Below are 17,712 nucleotides of genomic sequence, written 5' to 3' on the forward strand. Positions count from 1 at the left end.
AGCGGACCGTCCACGACACCGTCTCAGGTCACCCTGGTCTCGGCCGTCGGGGGCCGCGGGCCCGGGGCTCCTCGTGCGGCTCCAGCCCGAAGCGGGTCCGTCGGGTGCGGGTCCTCGCGGGTCGAGCGTGCGGCCCCCAGCCCTGCGCCGGGCTCCGGCAGGTGCGCTCTCGGGACCGGCCCCGGGGAGCCACGCGCAGCCCGAGACCAGCCGGGCTCGGAGACGCCGGACGCCGCGGCCCTGGGGAGACAGCGGGGGCCGGAGCTGCGGCGCCCCGTTCCCGAGACCTGACCTGCCGGCCCCGCGGGACGAGCCGCCGCAGCTCCGACGCCGCCCGCACCGCCTCCCCCTCCCCTCGGGGTGGCCCTAAGCGGTTCACCAAGCAGGACGCGGGCCGTTTCCTGGGAACCAGGCTCAGGGGCCAGCAGGTGCCTCCTCAGTAACGGTCACTTCTAGGAATAAAAGCGTTAAACAGAAGTTCGGGATTTAATCAGAGCTTTCCTCTGCCGGGCTCACAGGTGGGGGACACGCTCACCGCACAGCGACCTAACGACGGCTCGACGGCACCGGTCGGGGAACGAGGGGGCGCGTGTGGGCGCGAGAGAAAGACCCTGACCTTCCGCGGCGGGAAGTAAATGGAGAATACGACGCTGTTGGAAAATTAAAAGTAATAATAATTAAAGAAATAGACACATAAAGTCAACCCAAATACTTTCAGCGATTTGCTGTCGGGGCAGGAGAGCAAGCGTAGGGTCCAGGCCCACTGTTGTCCGAACAAGCGCGGACTCGGGAGCTGAGCGCGGTCCGAGCCGGGAACCACCGCGCGGCCGCGCCGTCGACCAGACCCGCTTCCGCGGCGGCGAGTCCCGAGCAGGACGAGGCCGAGACGGAGAAATTCAGTAAATTGAAACTGAAGAAACGCTTCAGAGGAGGCGCCCGAGCCCGAGCTGCCGGGCACAGCTCGCGAGGACCCCGGGGCCGCCGGACGCTGCACCTTCGCTCGCGCCTGGGCTGTGGACCTGGCGGGGCGGGAAGAGCTCGGCCGGGTTCCAGGACGGCTGCCCCTTCCCATCCCGGGGTCGGACCCGCGGACCACGAGCACGAGCCTCCTCTCCCGCCTGCCTGGCTGCGGGACCAGGGGGGAGCCTGTCGGGGGCCGGGTGACCCGTACAACTAACGGTCCCAGCTGTCAGGCCGACCACAATGCAGTTCAATCCCAGTGCCATGTTTTTCTTCAAATGATTTTAATTATTGGAATGCACAAATTTTAAATATGCAAATAAAAAGTTTCACATGTGGTTGGTATGTAAAAAGAAAAAAAAAAGAAAAAAAAACTTGCATCAAAATAAAATAAACTCCCTGTCTACTTTTAAATAATCTAGTTTTCATCGAATTTGGTGAAGTTTTATTACTTGAGATCTAACAGCATCCAATTGCTTTCAAGTACCTTCTTAGCAAATTGGCCCCAAAGCTTTATCATCTTTTGTCACATATTTAGAATATGTGTATCATGCGATTTGTATTATTCATTCTATAGGTTAATTTAAGTGTAAAAACTAAGAATGAAGATCTTGGATCGGGTTTTCCCTCCACCAGGTGTCAGCATAACACTGTGAATTTGAATGTTATTGGGCAACAAGGATTAAATCCTTGCTTGTTCAAACGTATTTTTATTTCTCTTTCCAAGGATGACGATGTGACCCTCAGATTTAATAATGTAATCTGTTTTGTATTATAAGAATTATTGTCTACCCAAATGTTCTTTTTTATTGTACCTACTAAATTAATGTCAGCTGCTTAAATTAGTTAAGCTTTGGTGCTAATCGACATCAAGAGAATGGAAAAAGAAAACAATCAGTCGCACACAGGAATGACAGCAATGAGTATGCTTCCTGCATTGTGTTTTGGGTTTTCAGTCAGTGGCTTTTTTCTTCAATAAGTTATGAAACACATTTGGCCGATAGATCAAAAGTATAACATGTCCCCCTTGTGTTTTCTAGTTCATAAATATACTTTAAAGGATATGAGCAATAATTGGCTAGGTTAGTACCGTGTTGACTGATAAGCTTTTCCGTTAAGGGAACGTGTTGGGTGAATCGTAAGTTAGATTCTATTAATGTATTTCTCCCTCTCTGACTACCCACTGTAGCAATAGAGGCTTTGACTTTGTGTTGACCTTGATTCATTAGAACGCAAGCTTCATCTTCTATTAAATAGGGCAAACATGAATATTCATGAAAGTTATTTCATTTGAGTTCTATTTTCCTTAGTATGCAAAATATTTTTTGCTTAATAAAACGACATTTTACTTTTTTTCAATATGCTCCATACTGAGATGAAGAGTCTCATGGTCTAGTGACTAAGCCAGCCAGGTGTCCCACAACTGTTAACATTAAAAAAAAAGATTTATTTATTTTGTAGAGAGTGAGAGTGAGCCCATGTGAGAGAGCATGAGAGAGAGAGAGAGAGAGAGAGCCCCAGAGTTTGGGGGACTGGGCGGCAGGAGACCGAATCCCACAGATTCGTCACTGAGTGCAGAGCCCAGCCCGGGGGGGGGGGGGGCTCCATTCATGACCCTGAGCTGAAGCCAACAGTCCCACACTTAACTGACTGCACCATCCAGGCACCCCACAAACGTTAACATTTTAAAGGAAGAAGTGACATGTTGAAGTATTTTTCAAATAACAGTACATAAAAATGCATTAAATTGTGCTATTTTGGGTAGTTTGTAATGTGGTCAATATTTTATTAAGTTTATAGCCAAAGGCAATAGGGAAATATTCATTGGCCATATATACTGACTTTAATGAAGTTTGTAAGTCTTTCACTAATTAAGTAATTTTAAATTATAATCTTGAAATTCTTCAAAAATTTTCCTCAGAACTCAGGAAATTCCACTCCTTCTTGTTATTTATTTAAATTTAAATGTATTTATTTAATTTAATCTAATTTAATTAAATTATTAATAATAATTAAATTACTTAAATTTATTTATTTAAATTTATTTAAATATTTAAATTTATTTATTTATTTATTTATTTAAATTTCAGTTAGTTACCAGACAATGTAACATTGATTTTCAGGTATAGAATTTAGTGATTCATGACTTACGTACAACACCCAGTGCTCATCACAAGTGCCATCTTAACACCTATTTAACCCATCCCCTGCCCTCCCCCTCTCCAGCAACCTTCAGTTTGTTCTCTATAGTTAAGAGTCCATTTAATGGTTTGCCTCTTTTTCCCCATGATGTTCACCCACTTCAGTTTTTAAGTTCCACTTATAAGTGAGATCATATGGTATTTGTCTTTCTCTGACTGACTTGTTTCACTCAGCATAATATTCTCTGGCTCCATCCACATTGTTGCAAATGCAAGATTTCTTTCTTTTGATGGCCGAGTAATGTTCCATTGTATATATATACACACCCCACTTCTTCATCCATCCATTAGCTGATGGACATTTGGGCTCGTTCTATAATTTGGCCATTGTTGATAATGCTGCTATTAACTTTGGAGTGCCTGTATCCTTCCAAATACAATTGTACAATTGCTGGATTGCTGGGTAGCTCTATTTTTAACTTTTGGAGGAAACTCTACACTGGTTTCCAGAGTGGCTGCACCAGCTTGCCTTCTCAAAACAGTGTTAGACGTTCTCTTTTCTCTGCATCCTCGACAACAGCTGTTGTCTCCTGTGTTGTTAACTTTGCCATTCTGACAGGTGTGAGAGGACATCTCATTGTACTTTTGATTTGCATCTCCCTGATGACGAGTGGTGTTGAGCACCTTTTCATAGATTTGTTTGCTATTTGGGTATCTTCTTTGGGAACATGTCAATTCACATCTTCTGCCCATTTTTTGACTGGGTTGCTTTTTGGGTGTTGAGTTGTACAAGTTCTTTTGTGGATTTTAATTTTTTATCAGAGTCATTTGCAAATATCTTCTCCCATTCCATAGGTTGCCTTTTAGTTTTGTTGACTGTTTCCTTCACTGTGCAGAAGGTTTTTATCTTGAAGTCCCCATAGCTTATTTTGGCTTTTGTTTCGTTCGCCTAGTGACACACCAAGTGAGAAGTTGCTAACGGCTGATGTCAAAGAGGTTACTACCTGGGTTTTAATATAGGATTTGGATGGTTTCCTGTCTCACATTTAGGTCTTTCATCCATTTTGAATTTATTTTTATGCATTAGGTAAGAAAGTGGTCTAGTTTCATTCTTTTGCATGTTTCTCTCCAGTTTTCCCAATATCATTTGTTGAAGACACTATCTTTTTCCATTGGGTATATTTTCCTGCTTTGCCAAAGATTAATTGCTCATATAGTTGTAGGTTCATTTCTGGGTTTTCTATTCTGTTCCTTGATCTATGTGTCCTCTGTTTTTGTGCCAGTGCCATGCTGTCTTGATCACTACACCTTTGTATTACAGTTTGAAGTCTGGAATTTTGATATGTCCAGCTTTGTTTTTCCCATTTTTTGGAATAGTTTGAGAAGAATAGGTAGAAACTCTTCTTTAAATGTTCAGTAGAATTCTCCTGTGAAGTTATGTGGTCCTGGACTTTGGTTTATTGGGAGATTTTTGGTTACTGATTCAATTTCTTTGCTGGTTGCCAATCTATTTAAGTTTTCTATTTCTTCCTGTTCAGTTTTGGTAGTTTTGTATGTTTCTAGGAATTTATGTATTTCTTCCAGGTTGTACAATTTGTTGGCATATAATTTTCATTACACTCTTTTATATTTTTTTTGTATTTCTGTGGTATTGGTTGTGATTTCTCCTCTCTCACTTGTGATTTTATTTATTTGGGTCCCTTTTCTTTTTGATAAGTCTAGCTATGGATTTATCAACATTATTAATTCTTTCAAAGTATCAGCTCCTGGTTTCACTGATCTGTTTTATTTATTTATTTTTTGGCAAAATAATCTTAAAAATTTAGATTGAAGAAATTATATGTGTTACAAATCTAAAGTGGAGGCTATGTACCAAGTATACATATGTATATGAATGCAGATATGCACACACACACACAACTAAAAATACAAGGAACATCCTTGGGGCGCCTGGGTGGCTCAGTTGGTTAAGTGTCTGCCTTTAGGTCATGTCATGATCCCAGTGCCCTGGGATCGAGTCCTGCATCAGGCTCCTTGCTCAGCGGGAAGCCTGCTTCTCCCTCTCCCACTCTCCCTGCTATGTGCTCCCTGTCAAATAAAACAATAAAATTAAAAAAAAATACAAGGAACATTCTGTACATTACAGAATGAATGTACATTACATTCTGTTCATTATCTTTAGAATAGCACCTGGAACATAATAGGTGTGTAATAAATGCTTGTTAAAGGGACACGTTAATAGGTGTGACTAGAGAAGATACATGTGTAAGAGATTTGATCAATAAAACTTGGTCACTCATGGAAGCATGAAGAATGGAGGACTCTCAGGGTTTCCTAAGGTTTTAGAAGGCTTGGTGGTGGTAGTCCGTAAAATGTGAGACTCCAGGGAGAGGGACAAATTTAGCAGGAAATATAATGAGCTCAGATTTTACAATTTTGAGGCAGTGTAGCAGACAGCAAAGTGAAGCTGTCTGACAAGGTTTGGGTGTAAAACAGATGCATTTGGTGGAAAAGTTTGAGCTGGAGATACACACGTTATGATGTAGGAGGGGTCAGGAAGATAGACTAGATCATCCAGGTGGACCTGTTCCATGAGAAAAGAAGCAGAAACCTTGCAGAACAGTATTTCAGGACCAAGAGTATAACAGGGTCTTGGAAGACAGGCTGGGAAAGCAGGAATAAAGCTGCAGACTCAGAGACTAGAGAATTTCAAGAAAAACAGAACGGTTATTAAAGTCAAACTCTGCAGGTCAGTCCAGCCGTGTGAGCAATCGCGGAAGTGGAAGGACCCGTAAACTACGAAATTTTCTGTGACTCTTACATGAGCTACTTCAGTGGAGTTTCATCAAGGAATTACTGCCTATGCTTACTGTATGATTGCGGAATTAGTAGGAGGTAAGAAAGTGAAGATAGAGAATACAGACTACACTACATCTGGGTGCACTATGGATTTTTTTTTTTTTTTGCACTATGGATATTTTAAAAAAGGGAGCAAGAGAACATGTTACTCAATGTTTGCTGAAGTCCGCTGACTTAGAGGTGGGGCTTTATGGGGCCGTGGATCAGCAGTCTTCAAGCTGATATATGCAGTCTCAAAGCCCACAAAGACTTTACGAAGTTCATGGGCTTGAATTTTCAGAGATTCAATGTCCACATACTCAACTCCCAGACTTACTGTTTTCTAAGAGCTTCAGTTAAAACATCATGCTGGTCTTTTTTTCCCACTTTCCTTTTGTAACCATACTTCTCTCATTTTAGAAAACAAAATCACCTTACATCCAGTCTGGTATTCATCACCCCAGGGTGTGAAAATCCCTGGCACAACAAACAAAAGGAAAATTTATATTGATAGTAAGAAAATTAATGTTTCTTATGACTCAAAACAAATCCTTCTGAAAGTCAAGGCATTTCTAATTCTTTGCTTTCAAAACAATTGAAGAAACTAATAGATCATTAAAACATACTTTTTTACAATAGATCACCATGTGATTTTGGCATACCCTTGAAAGGAGTGCGGATAGTTGAGTTACATTGCTAATATCAAAACTTCCATTGCCATCTGTCCCATACCACATTGTTAGGCGTACAATTTTGCTCAGTAAAACAACAAAGAATTAAATCCCGGCTTAACACTGCCTTCTACCTTAATAATATTCATTGTCACATAAACTAAAACACAAAACAATAAAGGAGAATTCCAGAGTGCATAAAGGAAAGTGCTGGGGAAGGCAAGGCACTGGCAGTTAAACTGAAGACACGCTGAAGACGAAAGGAAGGTCAATGAGGTCGGTGCGTGTGATGCTCTACTGGATGGACAGTGACCCTGGGACTGACGGCTCAGGGGATATGACCAGCCCAGAGAGGCCAACTACCTGTCACTCCAGTACCTCCTCACGACCGTTCCAATTGTAGTACAAGTGTTGCCCCAACAAGCGCCCATTCTTCCTCAGGACTTGTGGTTCAGGGAGGCATTCAAGTCAATGTTGACTGTGCCTGAACGAGTCCTGAAGGGAGCCCTCTCACCAGGCGGGTAAGGAGATTCAGCACACGTAAGAAAACTCAATTCATCACTTAAGAAGTAGGAACTTGAGTATTTTCTTCAACGCGGCGTTCTGAGTGCTTGGAACACTGCCTGCTGTGGCTCAGATACTTTCTGTTGAACGACCTGTCAGTGACTGAAGGTAGCCAAGATTCCCAAGTCTTAACTTAAGGAACTAAGTTGTGTTGCCAATTTGTAAGAAATCCTACTTGAATTTGTATATTTCTTGTTCACTCCACATAGATTGTCACAAAACAGGTTCCAATTATACATTGATGTTTGTATAATTCAGTTTGAAGACTCTCTTCCAAATACATCTCATATCTTTCATTACCTAAAATGAGGGCTAGAGGTGCTACGTACTACCAAAAGAAGGATAAGTCAAGTGCTAATATTATTAAATTATACTCTGCCTGCCATAATGAACTGTTTATGGCATTGTGTGGGAAGGAGTATTTGTTTGTCTGGATGACAGCAGAGAATAGGCTAAAACTGCAAACTGGACTTGGTGTCATCAGGTTGAAAATGTCACAGTTTTAGCTTTTCATAAGCCAGAATGATCGTGTAAAATAAAACAACTAGCAACAATCTCCTACTGATGTTCTTGGGAAGATGGGGATGGCTTTGAAGATAAGAACTGTTTTTAGATTAAAAGACTTGATATTTTCTGTCGATTAAAATGACTATAATTAACAACTATGACTAGAGTTATTTAATTGCAATTTATAAAAATCCAGCTTTAATTAGTTTTAATGATAAGTGGGAATTTTTTGGCCTACACTGTGGGAAGCCCAGAATGCATGTAGCTTTAGCACAGCTGGACGCAGGAGCTTAAATAATGTCATCAAGTTCCCCCTCTTTCTTCCTCTCTTGGCTTTCTTAGTGTTGCATTTATTTCTAAGCAGATTTTCCCCACTTGGGTGGCCAAGAGAGCATCAATAATCCAAACTTCCTTAGTACTTAGTGCTTTTAAACCCTGAAGGAGAAGATTAATCTTTTTGCTGATAGTTTTAACAAAAAAAGCTGGGAGAGTTTTTATGTGCCTGACACAGGCCATGTATCTGGACATGAAATGTTCAGGATGGTCAGCACAATGCAATACTCCTGAGTGGTCAGATCTGGATTTTTTGGACCCCTGAAGAAAACATTGGTGATGAGGCTTCCCTGCCTGAACCACATGGATTGAAAATCCCCACAAACACATTGTTACCAGACAAAATAATATGACATCTAAAATCTTTTTTTGCACATTACATTATATTAATTAACCACAGCGTAAAATTGATGCATCAAATAGACTACAGAGCTATAACAAAGAATTATATATACAGTGGTTTTCAAGATTAATCGAAATTTGAGGCTCCTTCTATTTTGTTGTTTCTTGTTTCCTACTGCCAAAGCTAGCTCATTGGCAGCAGTCCCTAAGAAGGAGGAAAGGGGATATAGAAGGAGACAAAGAAAGAGAAAGCAACTTCTGTTTAAGGAGATGAACCAGAGGTAGCACACACGACTTCTGGTTATATCCCATTGGTCAGAACATGGTCATATGACCATTTGTGATGGCAAGGGAAGCATCTGCTGTGTGCCAGCGTGTTCGGGGGCTCTGTTACTAAAAGGAAGAAGGTAAAAATGTATAATGGGAAAAGTAATCATTTCTTCAATGGTTCTTCTTTTAACCTTTACAAACTTAAATCGGGAAAATTTTTTAAATTACTTTCACTATGGAAACCATTGCTAAAAAACATGTATTTATATGGGAAAAGAGTAAAGGGAATTTTTACTTTTATAATAGAAGAGAAAGTTTCAGTATAAGCGTTTAGTATATTTTAAAGTCTCTTACAGATGGTGGTACTATTGAAGGATGCTTTAATTTTTGACATTACTATGGATATTTTAGAGATAATATTAGCACATGTTTTTCATTTACAAAAGAATGGAGGGACGCCTGGGTGGCTCAGTTGGTTGAGCGGCTGCTTTCCACTCAGGTCATGATCCCGGAGTCCTGGGATCGGGCCCCATGTCGGGCTCCTTGCTCGGTGGGAGCCTGTTTCTCCCTCTCTCTGCCTGCTGCTCTGCCTACTTGTGCGTGCTCTCTCTTTCTCTGACAAGTAAATAAATAAAATCTTTAAAATTATGCATATTGATCGTCTTAAAATCATAAACATTTTGGTTTTGAACTTTTATGTCGTTGACTAGTATATCTACATTTTTAGAAAACACGGAATTCACTATCTTGTTTTTGTAAAGAATCAAATCATTGTAATATGTGCTATAAGAGAGTAGATTAAAATTTCAAGTTAAATGGAATTGCAAGATTGTATCTCTTTCTAAAGCTAAAACATTACTGAGCTGGAAAAAGTATAATTTAGCATATCACCAACTTGCCAAACCAAAAAAAAAAAAAAAGAAAAAGATGCCTGGCTTGGAGGCTTGGATTTCATCCAGGAAGACATCTGTTTGCCTGGAACTAATAATAGGACAACCCTACTAATATGCCAAACAAGTTATTTTAATAGAAATGCTTTGTTTTAAGAGGTTAAGTTTGGTTACTCAGCAGAACTGCTGTGTTCCTAAGGGTATTATGTCTGATTCTGCAACTAGGGAACACAGAGCCCACTGAAGGCAAGCTTGGGAAATTTGGTGGGAGTTTCAGTACATTTCACAGCTAAACCAACAATACTCCTGATTTCTAAATGACCTCTCAAGATTAACCACATTAGAAGATTGGAGGCAAGGTTGTAGGAACGAATTTTAAAATAGATATTGGAGACTGCCCACTGCTTTTAAAAAGCACCAATATTCATTCAAACGCCTATAGGCTATTCCTCAAAATCTACTCAAAATCTACTCAAAATAAAAATCCTGGTTGGTTCATTTTAGTCCCAGTATTTCTTACGCCTAATTTTTCTGCTCTAAAATGTCAAAAACATTTGGATAAAATGAAGGAATAGTCAAATGTTTAAATGCTTGCTCTATGTGATTTTAAACATCTAGATTTTTAAAATCATAGAAAAGATTGAATTTCTCGGATTTTATTCATAACCACTATTATGTATATTTAATATGTTAAAACTTTTTAGAGAACCACTACCATGTGAACAAGGCCAAAAGGGGTAATGTTGTAGGAAAGTCATTTGCAAGCATTTTAGGCCTCTTGCCTAATTTTAGTGACTGTTCTGCTCAATTTTCATTGTGCCAATACTATTTCATTTAAGCCTTAGACCAATGGGTAATACACATTCAGAAATATATTTATCTAATTCTATTTTGGTTGTTAATTCAGAGGCATCATCTAAACCAAAAATGGGAAGCTAAAGTGTCTCTTTTAACAACATTAAGAAACAGGCTTAGTACCTCAAAAAAATATTCAGGGAGCAACTGGGGGGGTGCAGTTGTTTAAGCACCAACTCTTGGTTTCCGCTCAGGTTGTGATCTCGGGCCGGTGATGTGGAGCCCTGCACTGGGCTCTGCGCTCAGCAGAGACTGTTCAAGACTCTCTCCTTCTCTCTCTTGCCCCTCCCCCCAAATAAACAAAGAAATCTTTAAAAAAAACCTTTAATGTTTTATATTTTACTTTCTTCCATAGATTATTGCTATACTCAAAGAAGTATAAAGAGGCTAAAATAAGGTTTCCTATGTAAGAAATTTCTATGTAAAGAGATTTTTTAAGAGTAACATTTTCTAGAGGTTTTCACACTAAAATATAACTATTACGTGTAATGGATCACATTTTTATGTTGACTAGCCATCCTCTGAAGGCACACGAAGTTCTGACTGCTGTGCAAAGAGAGAGCTGCCAGAGGAATACTTTCTGGCAAAGTCCGGTTCCACATGTTGTTGCTGACCATGGGAAACAGATTTTGGCCAAAATAAATGCTAAGATTATTCCAGGAACTTTCTGGCACACCTAGAGCTTTTTTCTTAATTACCCAGTCTCTACCGAAATTATTTTCTAGCCTTGGCTAATTTGGGGTACAGTTTTAAAATGAATTACTTAATTCTAGCTCTGTGAGGAGTTTCAGAATAGGCTGAGCATCTCGGGAAGAAGTAATAATGGAGTTGTAATATACAGTGATAACTGCCTTGGCATGAGAAATCTCTTTTTTGTGGTTTATTCAAACATAATTTATACTTAATAAAAAACAATCCTTGTTGGGTATACAGTTCTATTGATTTTGACAAAATTATATAGTAGTTTAACATCACAGTCAAGATAGAAAAGATTTCCATATCTGAAATTTTTTTTCAGGTGTTTTTGTGAGCAACGCCCCTTCCTACGTCTGGAAGCCATTGGTCTGATTTCTGTCCCTATAGTACTATCTTTCTTAGAATGTGATAAATCAAATCATACAGTCCGTGGCCTTTTGATTCTGGTGTAATGCTTTCATTCAGCGTAACATTTTTCAGATATGTCCACATTATATTGCCCATATCAGTTTATTCCTTTTTTCCCCCTTTTGAGATTAGCCTTTTAATGCTAATGGAATCACTTGAAAGTGGCCTGAACCAATCATTTGTGGTCTGCCATTCACATTTTCCTTAGCCAAGTGGTCCCTTTTCCATCATCCTGTGCACTCAGGGATGGTCATATGACACTGTTTAACCAATTGAGAAGAAAGGAGAAAGTTGTTGGAGAACATTTGGGAAATATTTAACCCTCATTTATAAAAATAAAATTTATCATACTCTAGTCCACTGCTTGCTTCCCCTCCTCCCAGATTCCTTTAGGCATATGATGTCTAAACTAGGGGACCCGTTCGCAAGCCTGAAGGAAAAGCCAAAAGAACTGTAGACAAAAAATCCCAGAACCTTGTCCTTTTTAGCTTATCAAGAAACCTTTACACTGCCCAACTTCAGATTTCTTAGTGTGTATGATGGTTAACTGTGCTTGTTATTTGTGCCATTTTACTACGTTATTTGCAGTCAATGACATTCCTCGCTGAGAAACTGCCATCCAGAGGAAGTTTGGGTTGACTTTGGGGCTCAGTTTTAGGATAGTGTAATTCTGATTATTATGGTCAGAAAATGTTCACTACTCTTTCTATCATAAACTCCTTGTACATGAAATGGGTTGCCACCTAAACATTTTGCTGGAGAATTGCAACCTTTCAGTTCACTTAAACAATGATAATTTTATACCATTATGATCTGCCTTAATTCACTTACTAGGTTTGCTCCAGTGTTTTCTGGACTGGCTGAAGAACTGTGAAAAGGACATTGTTCACTGATTATGCTATTGCCACTCTCTTCTAGAGTGAAATGTATGCATTATTTCAGATGATTCTCTAGAAAAGAGGATTAACCAGAAAATCTAATGAGTCTTGATAGGAGCGTATTGTTCACGACCCCGTCATGGCAGGCTCACAACAGCAGACGTGGAGCTGCTCAACGGGCACGTTTGACTATATTAGGTTAATTTCAAAACAACAGAACATACCATTACTTTTGGGAATTAAAGGAACACAAGTTGATATCTTTAAAACAAAACAGAAAATGAATGAAAATTACTTCTCTGTGTAGGCCCACATATTAATCTGGGGTCTGTCAAATATATGCTATTATTACTTATTATTAAGTACTTATATCAAAGTTATTCCAAACTAACATTGTTTTAGTTTTACAGTCACTAACAGGAAATCCTGTCCTGAAAGAATTGTTATCTCGGCTGTTACTGAAGGGATGTGCTCACTGGGAATAGCCCGAGAGGGCAAGGGGTCCTGCAGAAATATTGGAATAAGGTAATATAAAATTTGGAAATATTTTGTTAATAAAACATTTTATAAGATTTTATTTATTTATTTGACAGAGACAGATCACAAGTAGGCAGAGAGAGAGGAGGAAGCAGGCTCCCCGCTAAGCAGAGAGCCCGATGCAGGACTCGATCCCAGGACCCTGAGATCATGACCTGAGCCGAAGGCAGAGGCTTTAACCCACTGAGCCACCCAGGCACCCCTAATAAAACATTTTTACCCTAATTATTTGAAGAAAATTTCGGACTAAAGCCTATTTTATGTCAAATACTTTTGCAAAGATGGCCAAAGTTTTCAACTGAAGGAAGTATCCGTATTTATCTATGGGCCCCAAAATAAACTCGAACAATGTTAGAATTATTCTTCTTATATAAGATATTTCATGAATTATTTCTTGAATTAGTGTTAAGAATAAGGAAGTAGGCTGTGCTTGGAACTGAATAATAAACTCCATATGCCTTCATCAATATTTCATAAAATAATTCTGCAAATGTTAATAGATAAGGAATGATTTTGTAATTTTATTAGCTTTTCAATGAGTCTGAGGTGCGACCACTTTTCTTTATTCCCCAATGCATATGGAACACATTTTCTTGAGAATGTTTACCCAATTTAATATAAGACCATAGTTTTTGTTCATTTAATATAAGACCATAGAATTACTTGAGAAATGTAGCAAATTTATGTTACTTTAGATTATCTAAAGGATCTTCTTTGAACATGTCTTGAGATTTCTTCAAGTTATAAATTATAGAGAAAACACTTTAGAGATCATCTGTTTATGTTGTTTCAAGTGCCCTGATTTACTCACTGATAGATATATATGTTTTTTGAGTTGGATGAAAAGGAGTGAAATTACAAAGAAAGGTCTAAGAATTTCTCATTCTCTACTGTCCATCTCACTTGTGATATAGTCTACAGAGAGGTGTTGTGCCTGAGTGGCCGTTGGCCACAGCTGCATGGGGACAGTTTGAGAAACATTGCTCTGTAGATTACACCGTTGAGGAAACCAGTGATCGGAGAGGTGAAATAAATTGTGTGGCTTAAAACAGCTACTTAGAGGCATAAGATAGAGGAAAAGTCCTCAAGTAGAAAGCAGTCCTCTTTGGTCTAGCCCTATATGTGCCACGAATTTGTTGGAAACAGCAGCAAAAAGAGGACTGTAACCGTAAGCAGTAACTTACCAAGAGTACACAATTTATAGATTCAGGACACGGTGCCAAGACAGAGCTATTGCCTGTGTGACGTAGTGTATTCACAACTCTCAGACACTGCTACCCTTCGGGTCTCAAAATCCTGGCATGGGCAAATATTATTTAAGCCACAGAAGAGAGCTGACCCAATAATAGCCATATCACCATGTTGCACTCTCAACTAGAATGACGAACTAGGTGCGGAGAAGGACCTAGTGGTGGTGATTATAGGGTCTGGGCAGCAACCAGGTTGAGTCCAAGTGATTCACTGTAGACAAAGAAGCACAGACCAAATCTGACAACTATAGGGCACTTATTGCTTACTACATAGTACATACTACGTACTATGTACTACATACTACACACTACAAATATTAGTATCTCTACGGTCCTGTATCTTTACTTCTTCCCATTTTTTAGACAGAGGTACTTCTTCCCATTTTTTAGACAGAGAAAATAATATGTAAATATAGTAAATGGTTTATTCATAGTGGTGTAGATAGCAAATGGTGGAACAAGATTTTAGGCTTAGGTAGTCTGACTCAGGACACACACTCCTAAGCAGTGAGAGAAGCAAAGATGGGAAGAGTGACCTGATATTAATAAACTTCTGGATTCTAGGTCTGGTTTTATTCATGCTTTGGGATCCTGTGAGATTCTTTGTATATCCCCTTCTCTATGTTTTACATGAGCCATGTGCTCCTTAAACAATAACAAAAAAGCTTTTACTAGTTGTTGAGAACTTAGTTGCTGAGAGTAAGGACTGCGTAGACGCTTGCCCACAGGTACTGGAGCTACTTACACAGTGTTAACGTAGCAGACACGGTCGGTGTTTAACAAAGCCATCTCTCCTTGGAATACTCTTTCCCTCTCTACTTGAGCAATAAAGATTACAGAACAATGCAGAGAAGTAAAGAATGAGGATCCTTAAACTACCTGATCATGTTGAAAATCTAGAAATTCTGAGAATGGATGTGTGCTAGATTATGGCTCAGAATTTTAAACTATTCTGGAATCTAAGAGCCGGGAGTGGAGTGATATGTCAGTTGTATGGGGTTTTTAATAAAAAGGGGATGCACAATTTGATACTTGTGAGATGGACAAACCTTGTTGTAGACATCACGTAACACAGACTTACATTTTACTGGGTAACTCTGAAGAACACGACACATGGAGACAAGGGCTGTTGTACTGACTATTCTTTGAATCACCTCCTTAGATCGCAGCCACATTAGGCAAAGTGATTTGTGTGCTATGCAAGTATTATACACTTTTCACTCCTTAAAATTTTTAAGTGTACAGTACAGTCTTGCTAACTATAAGCACAATGTTGTACAAAAAGCCTCTAGAACTCTTTCGCCTCATGTGACAACTTCAGACCCGTTGGATATCCACATTTCTCCTTCCCTCAGCGCCGACAACTGCCATTCTGCTCCCTGCTCTGAGGAGTTCCCCCGTTTGAGAGACCTCATGTGAGCAGAATGATGCAGTATTTGTTCTTCTGTGACTGATTTATTTCACTTCTCATTATGGCCTCAAGGTTAATCCATGTTGTAGCACGTGATGGAATTTTTTATGGGTAAGTAATGTTCCACGCCATGTATAAACCACATCTTATTCATCCATTCATCTGTCGGTAGATATTTAGGTTGCTTCTACCTCTGAGCTATTGTGAACAAAGGGGCACTGAACATGGAAGTGCAGACGCCTCTTTCTGATCCTGGTTTCAATTCTTTTGGATAAGTACTGAGAAGTAGGGTTTGTGGGTTATATAGGAAGCCCATTTTGACTTTTTGAGGAACTTCCATATTGTCCTGCATTGTGGCTGCACCGTTTTACACTCCCAGCAAAGGTACATAGGGGTTCTAATCTCTCCACATCCTTATCAACAAATGTTGTTTTCTGTTTCCTGGGTTTTACACTTTCATGTCTCATGTTTGTCTTTAACCCACTTGGAGTCAATTTTTGTGTATGGAGTAAGAGAAGAGTCCAATTTCATTCTTTTGCCTGTGGATATCCACTTTTCCTAATACCATTTGTTGAAGACTCTACCCTGTCCCCATTGTGTATTCTTGGCACCCTTGTTAAAGATCACTTGATGCGTGGATTTATTTCTAGGCTCTTTTTGTGTTTCGTTGGTCTCTATCTTTATACTAGTCCCATGCTGTTTTGATTATTGTAACTTCGTAGTATGTTTTGAAATAATGATGTATGAGACTTCCAACTTTATTCTTTCTCAAGATTCTGGTTTTTTGGAGTCTTTTGGGGTCCCATATGATTTTAGGATTGTTTTTTCTATTTCTATAAAAACGTCATTGGAGTTTTTAAAGGGACTGCACTGATTCTGTATATTGCTTTGGGTAGTGTAGTCATTTTAACATTGTTATGTCTTCCAATCCATGAACATGGGATCTCTATTTACTTATGTCTCCTTTAACTTCTTCATCAATGCTTTGTAGTTTTCAGTATACAAGTCTTTCACTTCCTTGGTTAAGTTTATTCTTAAATATATTATTCTTTTTGGTACTATTGTAAACAGAATTGTTTTCTTAATTTTCTTTCAGATTGCTTATTATCAGGCTATAGAAACACAAGTAATTTTTGTACACTGATTTTGTATCTTGCAACTATATTGCATTTGTTTATTAGGTCTAACAGTTTTCTTATGTATATGAATGTGGAGATGGGGAGGTAGCCAGGAGATTTGAATGTACAACCATCAGTATGCTGCCTGATAGAACTTCCTGAGAGACTGAATAAACTTAGTTGGGAATAAATCTGTTGCAATTTAAATATAAGTAATATCATACATTTGTAGTTTATAAGCAAGATTAATAAAATTTTGCATTAGTTTTAACCTTTTAAACATTTAATGGATTTCAGACTCAATTTCCAATACTGACAGCAAGTTAATTCTTTAGGTAAAGAGCATTTGTCATAGTGGTACAAGAAGGTAATTTATTGCCTGTTATGCTTTTCTTGGTACTTTCTTCAGTTTATCTTGGTAGGGTTTCATTGTCTAGAAGGCCTGAAATTTGTAGAAGTGATATTCTAGTGCCATAACAAAAAAGATTAGCAGTGACAGTTTCTAAAATATATGTTTCCTACCAGAGGTAGGCTTCTCAGCCCATTTCCTTTAATGATATCTGGAGAGGATCTGATAAGCTTTATTCTACTTTACACAGGTTAAAGGGCATTGTCTTCCCTTTCACTCCAGCAGCCAACAACAAAGTCAGGCATATGTTATCACCATCCCACAGGAAGCTGTGGACTAGCTTGTGTTAAGCAGAGCACAAATACAGGAAAAGTGTCAGACAGGTTAAAAGCTGGTAGAGCTCTGCTAAGAGAATATTATGCTAATATCATTTCAGGCAGATATATATTAGATTCCAGTGTAAAGTACTCAGAAATACTTAAACATGTAAGACCAGATTGAGAGTAGTCATTGTACTTTCCTCGCTTTGGAATTATGACCCCATTTTGTAAAGATAGAAAAATAACAGTTAATTTAAAAAAAGTTAAGTCAGGAAATGACACAATTTCTCAAACATACAATTAAACAATTTCTTAATAATTTAAAAATTGTTCCCCTCTGCTTTGTGTGATAAAAAAATCTAATTATATTTTCT

The sequence above is a fragment of the Neovison vison genome, chromosome 3 (assembly GCF_020171115.1).
Source record: "Neovison vison isolate M4711 chromosome 3, ASM_NN_V1, whole genome shotgun sequence".
Taxonomy (NCBI): Eukaryota; Metazoa; Chordata; class Mammalia; order Carnivora; family Mustelidae; genus Neogale; species Neogale vison.